General features: G+C 48.0%; 1 protein-coding gene across 5 annotated transcripts in view; it reads left to right on the forward strand.

Annotated features, from left to right (window-relative positions):
* Positions 1-16,367, forward strand: part of SYT6 (synaptotagmin 6) — a 97,249-nt gene that overhangs the window by 10,874 nt on the left and 70,008 nt on the right. Inside the window, exon 1 of one of the 5 annotated variants that reach the window (XM_050954344.1) lies at positions 1,525-1,561. The exons of the other annotated variants lie outside the window; for them this stretch is intronic. The gene's annotated coding sequence lies outside the window, so the exon portion shown is untranslated. Of the gene's footprint in view, positions 1-1,524; positions 1,562-16,367 lie in introns of those variants that run through there. 5 annotated transcript variants of the gene reach the window in all.

The raw sequence follows: 16,367 nt of genomic DNA on the forward strand, positions 1-16,367 counted from the left end.
ACAAGTGCTGGGTGATAGTCTCAGTAAAGCTCACAGAACTTGCCTCAAAACTCACTTCTTCCATGCACCCACTCCCGCTGACTCACTGCCGTTAAAACGCTTCCCCACTCCCTGGGATACCAGTGTGGAGAGAGGAGGAAGGAAATGGCAGGCTGGGCAAAGTGTAAAAACAAGGAAAACAGAAGGCCCTAGGCTAAGCTCCCAGTTCCTGGCACACGTCATCTGTCCATGTAGGCCTGGTTCTGTTTACCTGTAGCCCTGTGTGTAGTCCTCGGGGGTGCCCCGTGCAAGCTCCGTGGCAGGCAGCAGGCCTTGGACAGTGGGGAACACCCTGTTGGCACTTAACAGACGCTCATAAACAGTAACTATTATAAACACTCGCACGTGAATGTCTCTGCTCTGTGGCTGGTCCCTGCATATAGACATGCGAGTGCTTCTTCATGCACTACAGCTCTCCGCATTGCATAGACTTTGCTGGGCACAGACGTTGCTTGGGGTTTTTCCATGGAAAATTTGCCTTTGAAATTTGTTGGGAAAAAAATTCCGCTTGAGATGGTTCATGTGGCAGGGAGACCTGATGGGAAAGCTGCATAGAATTGTGACATCGCTCCTTGCTGACACTGTGCAGCTACAAGCAGCAGCTCTGAATGTGCAGATGTGTGAATTAAATTAGTGCGCTGGGCATAATGGATTCATTCGAACCATCGTTAAAAATGTATTTTAAACAAAGACATTAATACAGTAGCATGCCATGCCATGCCATGCCATGCGAGTCCTAATCCTCCGAAGCAAAGATATTCCTTGCTTACACTTCCACCGCCAGTGGCCACGCAGGTGAAGAGGAGCTTGCAGGGGCAAAGAACAGACAGGGGAGACACAGGGACAGACACCTACTTTATCTACACGTTGTGTAACACGCTTGTAAGAACGTATGTTGCATTCCCCTTTAGTGGCTGGTCCACATATAGAATAAGAGCCTACTGCTAGCTGATGGAGTTATTCCTTTAGTTCAAATAATAGAGGAATCTCTTTTGATGTTGAAGGTTCCAGGTTCAAATGTAGGGTGTATAACATTTGCAGGTTACATCTTTAATCAAACGATATTAAAAGAATATTAAACCTACAAAACCAGAGACATGCAGATAGAGACAATAATTGAATCATCTATTCACACGTGAATGTTTGTATTTGTGTGTGTACCTATATATGTAGCTATATTTGTGTAGTGTGTTTGCACATGTAAATAACATGCACACACAGAGCCTTGTGGCGTGCGTGTGTTGGTAACATCCCTCGGCACAGATGTGGGTTTAGGTTTAGTTGATTGTTGTTGGTTGAATCACTCCTGAAGCTGTACAGTGAGACTGATCATTTTTGTAGACTTTTTTGTGTACCTCGGAGCCTATTCCAGTGCAGCTGCAGTAGCCTTATACATAGTCAGGAATCAGAATCTAAAACTCCATAGAAACAGCGAGCCAGATCTCTGCCACTGTTAATTGTATGTGTGGAGTAGGCTGCGGAAGGTGGCGAGGAACTGGGCTCAGGAACAGAAGCCTGGTTGGTAAGTCTATACTTCCAAAGTTGCTTTCTTAATTTTGGTTGCCTTTCTAAATGTAATGCTAACCCTTCCTCTGCATTAGCACAGTTTGCCTCAGCGATTTTGTTTCTGAAACATTTTCTTTTGCTTTCAGATGTTTTGCCTAGATTGTGTTGAGACCAAGCATGTGCTTTTAACTACTTCAAATCAGAGCAAATCCTTTCTATCCTCTTCTCCATTGTTGGGCAAAATGAAACCGGGAAGCTAGTGATTTTCTGTTGCAGATGTTTGTTTGTGCTTGGCATCTTTTGCTTGTTAAACTAGTCTCAGTGTAGCATATGCTGCACTTTCATGCTGGCTCTGCACACATTCCAACATGTGTGTATGTATCAGTGAGAGATACATAAACATCAACAAAACCAGTGGTAGATTTCATTGCCTGCCACAATTCTTCATTTAACTTTATAGCTTAACCCCTGCTTGCTTTTTTAGCCTTGCTCATTTTCTCACTGTTCACATATTTGGTGGAACTGAATCTTTTCCCTGAGAAACGCTTGTTTCCCTCTTACATTTGTTGGCAGCTTTCCTTGTCCAGTTTGATACTTTCCCTCTTCCTTCTTGTCAGAGGCAATGACTGGTGCTCTTTCTACCTGGGAATTGTGTAAACACAAGACTTGCCTGCAATAGATGTAATCATTTCACTTTGATGAACTCACTAATCTAATAGTCACTACTAATGAATATCAGTTGTTCAGGAGGAGATATGAATCCGCTCGGCACCATGCAGTGTCTTTAATTAGACTTATACATTGCAAAATGGCATCAGAGTGGGGCTGAGGAGGGGGAGATTTGGAGCTGTTGTGAATGAAATTGTAGACAGGGGATGCAAAGAGGAAGTTACTCTCTGAGGAGTGCTAAGCATTTGGAAGCTGTGGATGCTAATTAGGGCCACCTTGAAATTTAGTTCAATTTGTTATGGTACAGTATGCTAGTGTTTGACAACATATGAGGAAACTGTGCAGCAAAGACTACAGGCAGGTTGCCAGGAACTCAGTTCTTTACATACCCACTGGAAACATCATTAGGACAGAAAATCAATGTCCTGTCTGAGTAGTAATTGCATAGAAATTCCAGTGTCCTGATGCCTTCTGTACTGTAAATCATCGTTCTGATTTTCCATCCATGTTTGCAGCTGATGCAAGGAAATGTATTTACTATTGAAACACAGTCTTAGGTCAACACCTCCAAATCCCACTTGAATGCACCTTTCTATGTGCAGTGTAGTTTGTCTGTCGGCTGTGGGCAAGCATCTGCCCGAGAATCATCTGGCCGAAGTGCTCAGTCAGGTCTCTGGTTAAAAGGTTTATTTTGCTGGGATGTTACGGTGCATGGCACAGAGCCACACAGCTAATTAGAAAATGCAAAGGAAGCTTAGCATCTGCCTATAAATCTCCAGGATCAGACGGTCCTGCCTGCATGAGCTGCTGCTGTGTAGTACATTCTAGGGGTTAAAGAGCTCCGCCTTTGCTACAAGCTAATAAAAACAACAGCAGCATCTAACAACAGGAGCCAGCTGTGCAGAGCAGGAGTGGAGAGTTCTCGATCCCTCAGCTGAGCCTGAAGTCAGCTCCTGAGCCTCTCTACCAAAGAGAGATGGTTTCCATAATTGCTGCTGGGTGATGCTGGGTGTCCAGAACAGGGAGCTGGGGCCAGAAGAAGCACTGGCTCTTGCACAGAGTTCGGCTGGGGTATCCTTCCCTGCAGCCTGCAAAGAGGCTTTGTCAGTCACATGCTGGGGTGAGTCTTAGCGTAACCCACACAGCTCCTGGGCCGGGTGTTCTGTCCCATCTAGTGGCACCACGACCACTTAGAGAGAGACAAAATGAGTCTGCTCTACAGCCTTAGCTAAGAGCCGGTTGGCTTTTAGCTCATGCAGTCGAGGCTCATGCACTAAGCTCCAGAGGTCCCTGGTTCAATCCCGCCCGCTGATGACTGGGGTCTATTGGTGTTACATTAGCACACAGCCACAGCTAGTGCCGTTAGGGAGTCAGGTCTGATAATCAAGAGTGGGACTTCATTGGTGACCTAAATCCACCTGGAGCCAAACTGCCCCCCTACTGGATCCCCCACGCCAGGGGAGGCACTGAGAGCAGAAACAGCCACTTGTACTTTGGAGCTTTGCCAAGAGAGGGCACTCTCAGCACGTACTTCCAGCTTTGCCCGTCTCAGAGGGGAGGCTTGAGCAGGCTGCCTCTCGGCTCAGCAGCAGGGCAGAACAGTTCAGGTGATATGTGTTGCCCTCCCAATGTGCTGTTCTGTCCAAGCCAGAGCATTTAGCAGAGTGGCAGCGGTTTTGAACTACGTTTCAATGGGAAGATTTCTAAGGTCCTGGGCTCTGGTCACTTCTGGGGGGAGAGAGAGAAAAACTCTGCTTCACACAAACTTGTGAGGTTTTGAAATCTCTTTCCATTCCAATGTGGAACAAAAGCAAAATCTTTTGAGCATTTTTACAGAACAGGCACTTTTGGATCCACACGGTCAGATCTATCTATCTATCTATCTACCTATCTACCGAGACCGTGTGGATCCAAAAGTGCTCATCCTGCAAAAATGCTCGAAAGGTTTTGTTTTTGTTCCACGTTGGAATGCAAAGAGATTTCAAAACCTCACAAGTTCATGTGAAGCAGAATTGTTCTCTGGCCACCTCTAGTCAGGTCCCAGCGGCCTGGGCAAAGGGACATGGTGTGCACGGATTATTTAGCCTTCACTCAGGGGACACCACTGTGTCTGTCTCCTCTTTATCCCAGCAGAGTTCACAGTCCAAAGGGCCTCTGGCCTTCCCAAGGGAGTGAGCCTGCTAACAGACATGGGGCATTTTGTGGGAGGAAGGTTGTGAGGTTCAGTTGCAGCTAATTAACATGAGCCAGGGACAGAGCAGCAGTCCTGTGTATTCAGTATTACTGAATCATTTACAGACGTTGCTACAGCACATTATGATAAAATGCCAAGGGGTTAGCACACAGCCCCCTACTATAATTATACTCAGCATGGCTTGTTATAGCTTATTAGATTGGCATCTGTTAGGCATAAAGCACTGACAACTGTTACTATTACATTTATAACCCTCTGGAGAGCAGCTGATTAAGACAAAACAGCCTAAATCACTGAGGAATTGTGTTCTCCCTGGATGCGGGAAGAAGAGTTTTTTACCTTCCATTTTTTATATTGGAAAATATATTTTGGAGCTTCACTTAACTAGAGGTGCTTCTACCACACTCCTCACTGTAGTAGCTGAGCACCTCCCAGGAGTGAATTACACAACATCCCTCACACCTGTCACGTGTGGTTTGTCTCTTCATCCTCTCCTCAGGGGAGAAGTGTGTGCTCGGAGTGGCTTGGTTTGGTAGGGTGTGCTTTCCAGGGCAGGGTTTGGTTGGTTCTTGTTTGGGTTTGTGGGGGCTTTGGGGCACGGGAAGATTTTGTTTTGTTATTTCATCTTGTAGCTGAAAACTATCCTTCTGCTTGCCCACCTCGGCCAAACGGCAAGCCGCGCACATGCAGGGTCAGGGCCGGCCTTAGGATTTATGGTGCCCTAGGCGAGATTATTAAACTGGTGCCCCTGTGCCTGATCTGCTCTTAGCAACACAAACATAAGCTTATAGTATTGGAAAACTTGCCACAATCACATTATTAAAACCAGTTTAACTCAATTAAGCACACTGTAATGCTGATGGACTAGCACTAAAGAAGCAGCACTATAGAAAAAATTCTGATATGACAGAATGATGCAAATAATATATTTTTTTTAATTTATCAAAATTTTATTGGAAATTTATATGAAGAAGTATTGAAACAAAGATTTGTTTTTAATTAAAAGCAATCTTTCTGGCTTTTTTGGCTGCAAAATCAGTAATAATGTCATCGTATGACAAAGACAAAGTCGTATCTTGTTCGATCGCAAGAATAGCAAGACCAGTCAAGCGTTCCTGACTCATTGTAGAGCGGAGATAGTTTTTAATGAGCTTTAGTTTTGAGAAACTCCGTTCTCCTGATGCTTCTGTTACAGGAATTGTCAGTAGAATACGAGTGGCAATGTACACGTTAGGATATATGTCATCAAGTTTGCGGGTATGAATAAACTGTACAATGTCCATCACCGATTTTGCATGTGGCAACATTGATGACAGTGTACTCAATTCTTCGTACAGTTCAACTCCATTTAAATCAAAACTATCACCGTGCTTCAGGAGGCTCTCTAGATTCTTGCACTTTGTCATTAGTTGCTCTTGTTTTCCTATTTTGTTGAATTTAGTTATGTCATACAAAAATCCAAACTGTTCATGGTGTACTTGCAAGGTATTAAACCTTTCATCAACAGCAGATACTGCTTTATCCATCACAACATTAAAAAATTCAACCTCAAATTTCTTTTCTGGATCGTCTATGGGCATGATCTGCTGTACAGATTCTTCACAAAGAAGTGTCCCTGGCCTTTTTAACTCATATTAACTATGTATTTACTTTATGAAAGTTGGAGAAAACATTGTGAAAACGTAAAACATTGGCTGCCCAACTTCTGGGCTGGCAAAAGTTATACTGACTCACAGGGAAAAAAAAAAGCAGGAGAATCTTAGTACAACATATGGTCACTCTATACCAGGGGTCGGCAACCTTTCAGAAGTGGTGTGCCAAGTTCACTGTAATTTAAGGTTTCTCGTGCCAGTGATACATTTTAATGTTTGTAGAAGGTTTCTCTCTATGTCTATATTATATAAATAAACTATTGTTATTATCTGAGGTCTTGGCCACCGGTCCTGCTCAGGCCACTGCCAGCTGAGTAAATGAAACCCCAAACCGGCAGCGGGCTGGTGGCTGGAACCCTAGACAAGGATCCCAGGCCCTGCTCAGCCCGCTGCTGGTCTGGGGTTCTGACCACCAACTCCTGCCAGCCAGGATCCCGGCCGCCAACCCCCCCTCAGCCTGCTACCAGCCTGGGATTCTGCTCACCCAGGCTGGCAGGAGGCAGAGTGGGGCTGGCGGCTGAGCTCCTGACTGGCAAGGGGCCGGCAGCCGGAACCCCGGAGTAGCAGTAGGCTGAGTGCTGCTGGCCCCCCAGACTGGCAGCAGACTGAGCCACTCAACCCCCCACCGGCCCTGCTCAGCCCGCCACCAGCCCGCTCAGCCCGCTGCCGGCTGAGTGAATGGAACCCCAGGCTGACAACAGGTTGAGTGGTTCAACTGGCCTGCTCAGCCCACTGCCAGCCTGGGATTCCTTGGGGGTCCCCAGGCCAGCAGCAGGTGCTGAGTGGGGCCAATGGCTGGTATCCCAGCTGGCAATAGGGCAGCAACCGGAACCCCCGAGCAGTGATGGGCTGAGCCGCTCAGCCTGCTGCTGCATACCATCAAAAATCAGCTCACCTGCCACCTTTGACAGGTGTGCCATAGGTTGCCGACCCCTGCTTTATACACTAGTAAGGAGATGAGCATATTACAGTTGTTGGAGGGCTCTTATCAGGAGTAACAGGCTATAGGAAAGTCAGTCAACATTTTTTGTTTCTCTGATGAAAACTGACCCACTCCCTGCCTCAAACCAAACCTGTCATTAATAATTGTCAACAACTTAATTTTCTGTTTTTGACTAAGATATTGATTTAAAAAAAAAAACATTGAAATTGGATTCAGGATTGTTAGCAAGAATTTTTGGCAAACAAAGTTGTTAAATGACAATCTAAATGGCAACACAGTACTGCTTTCATGCTTGGTTCACCCCCCAGCCTGCTGGTCCAACAGCTGCAGTAGAGGAGGAGATAGGTGGAAAACTGCAGGACCCCAAAATCCACCTCTTGGGTTGCAGAGTGGCAACAGCAGCAGCAAACCCTCAGGTCCAATCACACGCCAATAGGGCACCGCCGCCAGCCCAACAGACCATGGTGAAGTTAGCAAAGCATCTGATCTCAGGGACAGGGCACCCATGGAGCCACAGCAGCTCATCTTGCCCTGTGCAGCTCCCCCCAGATGAGATGGATCGCTGGCAGCTGCCAGCCCGGGGGAGAGGCGCTCCCCCGCTAGGGTGATAGATCCAGATGTCCTGATTTTATAGGGCCAGTCCTGATATTTGGGGCTTTGTCTTATATAGGCACCAATTACCCCCACCTAGAGTGACCAGACAGAAAGTGTGTAAAATCAGGATAGGGATGGATGGGGGTAGGGGGGGGTAAAAGGAGCCTATATAAGAAAAAGACCCCAAAATTGGGACTGTCCCTATAAAATAGGGATATCTGCTCACCCTAGTCCAATCCCCTATCCTGATTTTTCACACATCTGGCTAACCCCAGCCAAGCCCTGTGTGACATTCCAATTCTGGCTGCCTGCCGAGGAAGTGAGTTACTTTCACTTTCATTCCTCAGCAGGCAGCCAGCCTCCCTTCCCCCCACCTACCCCCAGCACCTCACCCAACCCAGCCCTGACGGAGGGGAGGGAGGAGAGAGAGAGGGGTGCTCCTGGGGAGGAGGGAGAAAGGAGGAGGTGCTCCATGGGGCAGGGGGGAGAAGAATGGATGTTATGGGAGACAACAAAGGATACTGGTTCCAGAGCCACAGCCTCACCTGACCTCAGCCGGGGGGAAAGAGTCACACTCACAGGTGAGCTCCTTTCCCAACCCTACCCCCCCCCCTTCCCAGAGACCCCAGCAGCCAATCCCATCCCTCAGACTGTGCTGCATTCGGCTCTCTCTAGGACCCAGCAGCCCTGCTTCTACACTGTCTGGGCTGCCTGCAGAGTGGTGCCCCCAGGCAGAGTGAGGCCCTACGCAGCTGCCTATTCTGCCTATGCCTAAGGACGGCCCTGTGCAGGGTGCCAGGATTCCAGAGGCAGGGTTCTTACCGGGGCAATAACCTTGTGTTTCTTGCATTGAACCGTGACTCCTTGATTCTCACATGCCTTGTATCATCTGTGTAGGGGCCTTGCCTTTTTGTGAACGTGGCTGCCCATTGAAATGGCTGCTTGGTTCTCTAGGTACTTGTCTGAGCCCCACTCCAATAGTATCTGCTGCCTCACAATGATTCAGGGATTTATCCTTGTGACGCTGCTGTGTGACAGGGAAGGTCTCATCCCCACTTCACAGATGGGGAACTGAAGCACAGGGCAGATTAAGGCCATGGCTAAGTTACGAGCGGGGAGCGAGTCCCAGCTCATGTAGACACACTTGCACTAGCTCTCATCCGAGCTAGGGGCCAAACATAGTGGGACAGCTGTGAGCAGAGCATGGGCCCGCTGCCTCAGGTACAATTCCACCTGCCCTCCCCCCGATGCAGTCTGGGATGTCACGCAGGGTGGAAATAGGAATTTGCAGAGATCTGCTACACTTGGGGCCCTTATGCTAAGAACAGCTCCGGATTGTAAAAGAATTTCATTGTACAGCAAGTGTGACCGTTTGCTTATTACTTGGCTTGTGACTTTTCTATAGCCCTTGCTGCCAAATTAAGAAATGACACATTTCACTCCTTCCTCAGTCTTGAACTTTCCATTTTCTTCTTGGTGGGCTGAAGCTTCCCACTAGAACAGATTGCAGATTTCTTTCTATTGCTAATCTTTGGCATGTCAGCCATGATCTGATTCAGGCCATATAAACACATCAGGGTTATGTAACCTTTCAGTGCTTCAGTGTGCATCTACTGGAGACGAGAGGAAGGGAACTTGTTGCTTTATGACAGACAGACAGTCTGCCTAAGCTGGAAGCCAATTCCCTATGTCTTTGGGAGACAGGTGGGCCTGGCTCCAGATACCCCAGAATATTGGGGAAGTTTGAAATTAGAGCTAAGCTCTGCATCTTGGGCCTGTCTGTCTCAAAAGCTGTAAATTGTACTTTGTGTGTGTATATAACTCTAAAGGGAACCTATGATCAGTGGTGATGCACAGCAATGAGTCAGGGATGGCTGCAGAGTTTCTGAGGGGCAGAGCCCAGAGCCACCCCATATGGACAAAAATACAAAGCATTTACCTGCTGTGGCCTGTGTATTCCAATCACACCAGACACAGGTAGAATCCTGCAAATTAAAGATGTCTAAAGGCAGACTGATTTTATCCCTTTGATTCCATTTCCCCATCCTGCTAGGTGAGGCACTGTACTTGCAACAATCCAGAGGAGCAAAAACTAACTATATCTCTTCTTGAACATTCACTGTCCCCCCCACAGAAGCTCTGTTGCTTATGTGTGGTATTACTGCTTAGCAGAGATGTCTCAGAGAGAGCCAGGATTCATTAGCTGCACTTTGCCTGGCTGGAGCCTGATAAGACGGAGGCTTTTCATACATGGACCAGGCACACAGAATCCTTGTGCTCATCAGTCATTTAGGATCATTTGCTCTTTGCTGGGCAATTAAATCCTTCTCTGCCTCACTCCACTGGGCGGGGCCCAAGAGCCAGACTGGAGACTTGAGTCAGTTCCCATTATAAATTAAGCTGCCTCTGCATTTGAACCCCCCTGAGTATTTCCCTGGGAATTACTGCCTCTGGGGTTTGGTCTGGTTTTTAAAGCCACAGCACAGGGAGCCAGCTGGCCAGCCCCTATGAGCTGGTTCGCTAGCTGTACCTGAAGAGCACTTGTCAGGGAGATTAGTGGGCTCGCTGCCCTGTTCTAAAAGCATCAAGCCACATGCTGAAAGGCACTGGGTACTGGGGGGACGTCAGCCTTTCCCCCAGTTCTGGGGTTAATTTGTTTCCCTAAAACACACCATTAAAAGGCAAAGGCTACGGCTACACTACTTGGAGGCTTTTAGCAACCTGACTGTGCTGCTACAGCCGTGCTGCTAAAAGCTGTGCCATGTAGCTGCTGTTTGTCGGCAGGAGAGAGCTCTCCTTCCACCCCCCACGAACGACTCTGGCTTTGTCGGCAGGAGAGTGCTTCTGTTCACACGGGCGCTTTTCGTCGGTAAAAATTTTGTCGTTCAGGGGAGGGAGGTGCCGACAAAGTGCCAGTGTAGACAAACCCAAAAAACGCAGGCTCCAGCTGACAGACCTGAGACTGGGAAGCAGAAGAAGCAATTTCGAGGCCAGGTGTCACGTGGTAGCTACTCTGTGCTAGAGAAGAAGTGAGCATATAATAGCCAGCTAAGATGGCAAAGGGACCTGCAGTCCCTTCCCATTCATAGCTTCTGGTACAATTTGCTCTGAACCAGGAGCTCAGCACCAAGCGAGGCCTCGAGCTGCAGCCTGAAGGCGGAGATGAAAACCCCTGATCTCAGCAGCATCCAAAGATGGTGAGCTGTGGCTGCTGGTCCAGGATCTGAGCCTTCTTTCCACAGCGGAGTCGGGGGTGAGACAGGCAAGAGGGAAGCGATGGCATGTGCAGGAGACAGAGCATGATGTGTACAGGTCCATTGCTGAGCAGCTCAGGAAGTGTCCCTTGTTTGAGCATCCAGGCTGGTAAGCTTTGCTGGTGCAAAGGGGTGTATTTACAACTAGGTTAATCCTTTCACCCAAGGCTCTGCTCAGAGGCCTTTTAGAATGCCACTCGCTCACATTCTCTGAGCATCCCTGCTCCCAGCACGTTATAAATGACAGCAAAGCAAGCAAAGGGCCAGCCAACCCAAAATAAACATCACTCCTGGAAGCAGGCAGCCAGGTCTCTCCTCTCCTGTGGCAGAGTCTGGCACTTTCATTTCCAGTCAGAACTGAGAGGGGGCATTGTCTGAGCAGCAGCTCCCGAGGTGTTCTGGTGGCTCTGATGATGCCTCGCTCCATAACCCTGTACTTGTGCTTTGCTGCCTTAAGCTAAGCCATTCCCCCATGCTAGAATTGAGCTCTGAAGGTAGAGTAACAGACTCAGGGAAAAGTTCACCTTTTGTCCCACTGACGGTTGTGTTCACAGAACAGATCTTTGGCAGGAATGAGAGAATTCATAGTACTGGGGTGGTTATGGCCGTGCAAGTGTGGAGATGTCGTGAGCAATTCACCAAGATTTAAATCCTGGCACCTGGGCCCCAGCTCCATCCCACCTGGGGCTAATCCTGCCCGGCTAGTGGTGGGGCCCCCTCTTCTGTCGGGCTTCTGAAGAGAATGCCACGCGGAATCTTTCCTTACATTTCTGTGCCTGCCTATGTTCCTCTGTGTCACCATGACTCCAGCTGGAAACAGCTTGTCCCCCTTGCACCTGCTTCATTCGTCTTTCTCTCCTCCAGCATCCCCTCATTAACATGCAGGAGCAATGCTTTGATCCCCAGACAGCATTCTGGCCCAGCCTGAATGGGACAGAAGGGATCAAATAGCGCTGAGTGGGGTTTGTTCCCATGTGGGCAAAGGGCTCGAATGCCTAGGTTGGGTGTTGATCTCTGAAACCTGATTCTCTGGCCTGTCAGACCTTTGATCCGGCTCTAGGGTCGCTGCCTAGGTGGGAGAGCTGCTGCCAGCCAGAGCAGTGCTATCCAGAGGAGTCCACAGCAAGAACCTGCCATTGGGTCTGTTGGTCTCCAAGCCCCGTAACTGGAATTCCCTTTCCACAGGCGAGGGAGAGCAGCTCCGGCTGGGGGAAGAACCCAGAGGAACAGCTTATTTTCCAAAAATCCCACATGAGCTCACGGCAATAGAAAGCATGTGAGATAAAAGGGGGGTGACTCCGCTGGACAGCCAGGCTACGGTACTGCTAAAAGCCTTCAGCACTTGAGAAATCACTTTAGTGCATCTCCCCCTATAGACTCAGTTACAATAAAATGGCAATATACAGTTTCAGACACATAGCAAAGCTGCAGCTGTCACCAGCCTCCTTCTCCGCAGAGCCTGAGGACATGGGGGTCATGTCGCCGTCCAGTGGCATAGGAAGAGAAACCTCATTCAGCTGGTTGGGTTGCATTCAGTTTAGTTTCTTTGCCATTTGCTGGGAAGAGCTGCCAGTGCCGAGGTGCTCCAGGAGGTGGCCTGCAGTCCGGCCAGGTGGATGGTGTTCTCATTGAGATAGGTGGGGACTGATGCTGACGTAGTCACTGTGATAGTCTCCATATGGCTGGGCTGTAAGTGTCCTCCAAACGTTTGCTCATTTCCCCAGTGCACAGTAGCTCCACAGCTATCCAGACTTTCCTGTTGTTCCAGGATGGAATTTGTTGGAAGTCTCTGCTGCTGCTGAGAGGTGCTTAACTGAAGTGAAGACAATTGCTTCAGCAGGTCTGTTCCAGCTGCTTATGAAGCGCCCATGTTCTTCACTGTTACATGTGCTTGGAAGCAGAGGCTCTTTGGCTTCCATGTGAATTCCCTTCTGTAGCGCTGGGCTTTGGCAGAACGTGGCCAGGGCCTGTTGCTTTTGTCCTTTGAAAAGCTCCAAACTTATGTCCTTGCTCTGATTGGCAAAAAATATTTAATTCTTTCTTGGCCCAGCCCTCAGACTAAGTTCAGAACAAAGTCTTGCTTAGAGTTAATAATCTCTGCAAATCCAGGCTTGTCCAGAAAATGTGGCCAATACGACCTCAATCGTGTCTCCGCCCCGGAAAGTGCAGGAAATAGGGCACCCTGCTGTTAGCATTCAGGCAGCTGAGACAAACTGAGATGCAGCCAAGCAAGTTCAGGATGGTATGTCCATCTCAGACAGCAGCTTGTCACCTTGACGTGATAACAGGTGTTTTTGCTGAAGGAAACCTCAGCTGGAACCCATGGGAAAACCTCATGTCTCTAATGTACTTGTAATGGGATAGCTTCCCTGGCAGAGCTGGAGGCAAGGGCCAGCCAAACCTAGTTACTAAGGAGGCCCACCTGAGCAGAGATCAACTGATTCCCCTATAAGAGCAGCAGGAAGGTCCCGAGAAGGGGAGGGATGAGCAGAGGCCTGCCAAGGCAGGGAGTGATGAGATTCCAGCAGGGAACAGTGAGTGTCACGTGGGGATAGAGAGACTCCAGAGATTGTGGGGCAAATAGGCTCCAGCAGAGAATACTGAGGTATCAGGGAAAAGGCTCCAAGCAGGGGAGGCCTGGCAGACTCCCAGCAGGAAAAGTGGGAGTCTGAACTTGGTGGGAATCTAAGAATTTCCTGTGGGAATGATTTTGTTATTTTACTAAATCCAGCCCCGCGGAGGGGAACCAGAGAAGAGTTTGTTTGGGAATTTGTTCGAGAAAGCCCTGAAAGAGGGGAAACTGAGACAGGTGCCACAGAGCCACCCTGAGCCACAAGGGGCTGTTACAGAACTGCCCAGGAGTGGCGTGCCTGTGATGCTCCCCTTTCTTTGTCCACTGCTCTGAAAAGTCACAGGAGGAACACCCATGGTACAGGCACTGCCCATAAGCAGCAGAGGAGTGGCACAGCAAAGCATCCAGCACTGTGTGTGTCAGCAAGGCAAGCAGTATGGGGCCCGTCAGCACAGGTTCCCCTGCCATAACTGTAGTAAATGTTTGCTCCTAGTGAATTTCGTCTCAGCAAGTGGCGCTATGCATTTCACCTCCACAGAAAGACACCAAGCAAAGTACCAGGCTAACGAGCACTCCGGGCTCCCAGGCTGTGCTGAAGGACAGTTTTGTTTATTGCTAATATTGTCCTCTATTGATGAACATTAGAGGAGCTGCTTTCTCTGCTCTGCCATGCTCTCCTCTTCAGACTCCTTAGGAGAGGAGATAGCCACACATACAGTCTCCCAGTCCATTGATGTGTGTAACTCCCCATTACCTTATCCTTGCAGCAATGGGTGCACAGTGCATTGTCACTGTCTTAAACCTCGATATCAGTAAAAGCAGGGAGCATTCTCCATTACAGGTAAGTTCAAACCAGTGGGCTTACCTTGGTAGTGACAGTTCAGCGTCCCCGCTGATGGGGAACCCCAGAGGCAAGAGACCAGGGCCTGAATGGAGTTTATGCAACCTCCATCCTTTGTCTTCTGTGACTGTGGGAACTAATGCATTTCATAGCGCCTAAATACCACAGAGACAGGCTCACCAAGGCCCCCATCCAGCAACATACCGATGTAACAATGGCCAGACTGGTCAGACCAATGGTCCATCTAGCCCTGTTTCCTGTCTTCCAACAGTGGCTGGTACCAGGTGCTCCAGAGGGAATGAACAAAACAGGGCAATTATCAAGTGAGAGTAAAGCACTTAAACTCATGCATAACTTTAAGCACATCAGTAATCCCATTGAATCTATGCACATACTTAAGTGCTTTGCTGGACTGGGGCCTATAACATGTATAAACAGCTGGAGGCCTTCCGAAGCTCAGCTTTCTCCCATTTTCTGACTATGCTAGTGTTAGCCTTCCTCTTCAAAATGAACCTCCAGCTACATATTGGAATACAGTACCTAGAACCCTGCTAATAATGCACTATGTGTATATACTGTCTGTACTGTGTTTATCATAGCCTTTCATCTGGGGATCTCAGCACCCTTTGCAAGGTTGAGTTAAGTCTCAGCATGCTCCTGTGAGGTTGGCATTATCTCAAGCTTGCAGACAGAGAAACTGAAGCAGAAACAAGTTAACTTGCTCGGTGTCAGGAAGTGAATCAGTGTCAGTTGGGAACAGAATCTTGAGCCTGGACGACTAACCCACTGGTCTGCCCAGCCAAACACATGGCCTGTCTTCCTAAATAAAGGCACTGCCCACTCTGAACAGCTGCCACCAACAGCTAAACATAGTAGCTTTCCTTTTCTTTTTGCTTGCAAAGATCCAGTCTTCTCATGGAAAGACCTTTACCTACTTGGCATTAATGATATGGGAGAACTTCCTTGGAGCTGCATGGTTAGATTATCTGTGTATTCAATCTGCTTTGATACGAAGAAGAAGGTACTTGAGTTTTGATATCCTATAGCTGTTACCAGATTTGGATCTTTCTGGCATGGTGGATGATGTTGATACACTTTGTTGCTATATGTAAATACACTGCAGGAAGTGAACCTGTTTTGCATTAGCCCCTTGTCATAAACAGATAGCTAAGGGTTAATGTCTCTTTCACCTGGAAAGGAGTAACCTGAAACACCTGACCAGAGGACCAATCAGGAAACAAGACTTTTTCAAATCTGGGTGGAGGGAAGTTTGTGTGTGAGTTCTTTGTCTTGTGTCTGTCCCTCTCGGCTATGAGAAGTGATTTTTTCTGTCTCCTGGCTTTCTAATCTTCTGTTTCCAAGTTGTGAGTACAAAGAGATAAGACAGTGGTTTATACTGGTTTTTTCTTTTGTATTTACATGTGTGTAGTTGCTGGAGTGCTTTGAATTGTATTCTTTTTGAATAAGGCTGTTTATTCATAATTCTTTTAAGCAATTGACCCTGTATTTGTCACCTTAATACAGAGAGACCATTTTTATGTATTTTTCTTTCTTTTTATATAAAGCTTTCTTTTTCAGACCTGTTAGAGTTTTTCTTTAGTGGGGACTCCAGGGAATTGAGTCTGCAACTCACCAGGGAATTGGTGGGAGGAAGAAGTCAGGGGGGGAAATCTCTTTGTGTTAGATTTATTAACCTGACTTTGCATACCCTCTGGGTGAGGGAGGAAGAGGAGAGATTAGCTCTCTCTCGGTACTTGTGTTTTCCAGGACTGGAAATAGGGAGGGTGGAGTCCCTCTGTTTAGATTCACAGAACTTGCTTCTGTATATCTCTCCAGGAGCCCAGGGAGGGAACACCTGGAGGGGGGAAGGGAAATGGTTTATTCCCCTTTGTTGTGAGACTCAAGGAATTTGGGTCTTGGGGTCCCCAGGGAAGGTTGTTGGGGGGACCAGAGTGCCCCAAAACACTCTAATTTTTTGGGTGGTGGCAGCTTTACCAGGTCCCAGCTGGTAACTAAGCTTGGAGGTTTTCATGCTAACACCCATATTTTGGACGCTAAGGTCCAAATCCGGGAATATGTTATGACACCTCTTAATTGTACAAA

Source organism: Gopherus flavomarginatus, chromosome 5, assembly GCF_025201925.1.
Source record: "Gopherus flavomarginatus isolate rGopFla2 chromosome 5, rGopFla2.mat.asm, whole genome shotgun sequence".
Classification (NCBI taxonomy): domain Eukaryota; kingdom Metazoa; phylum Chordata; order Testudines; family Testudinidae; genus Gopherus; species Gopherus flavomarginatus.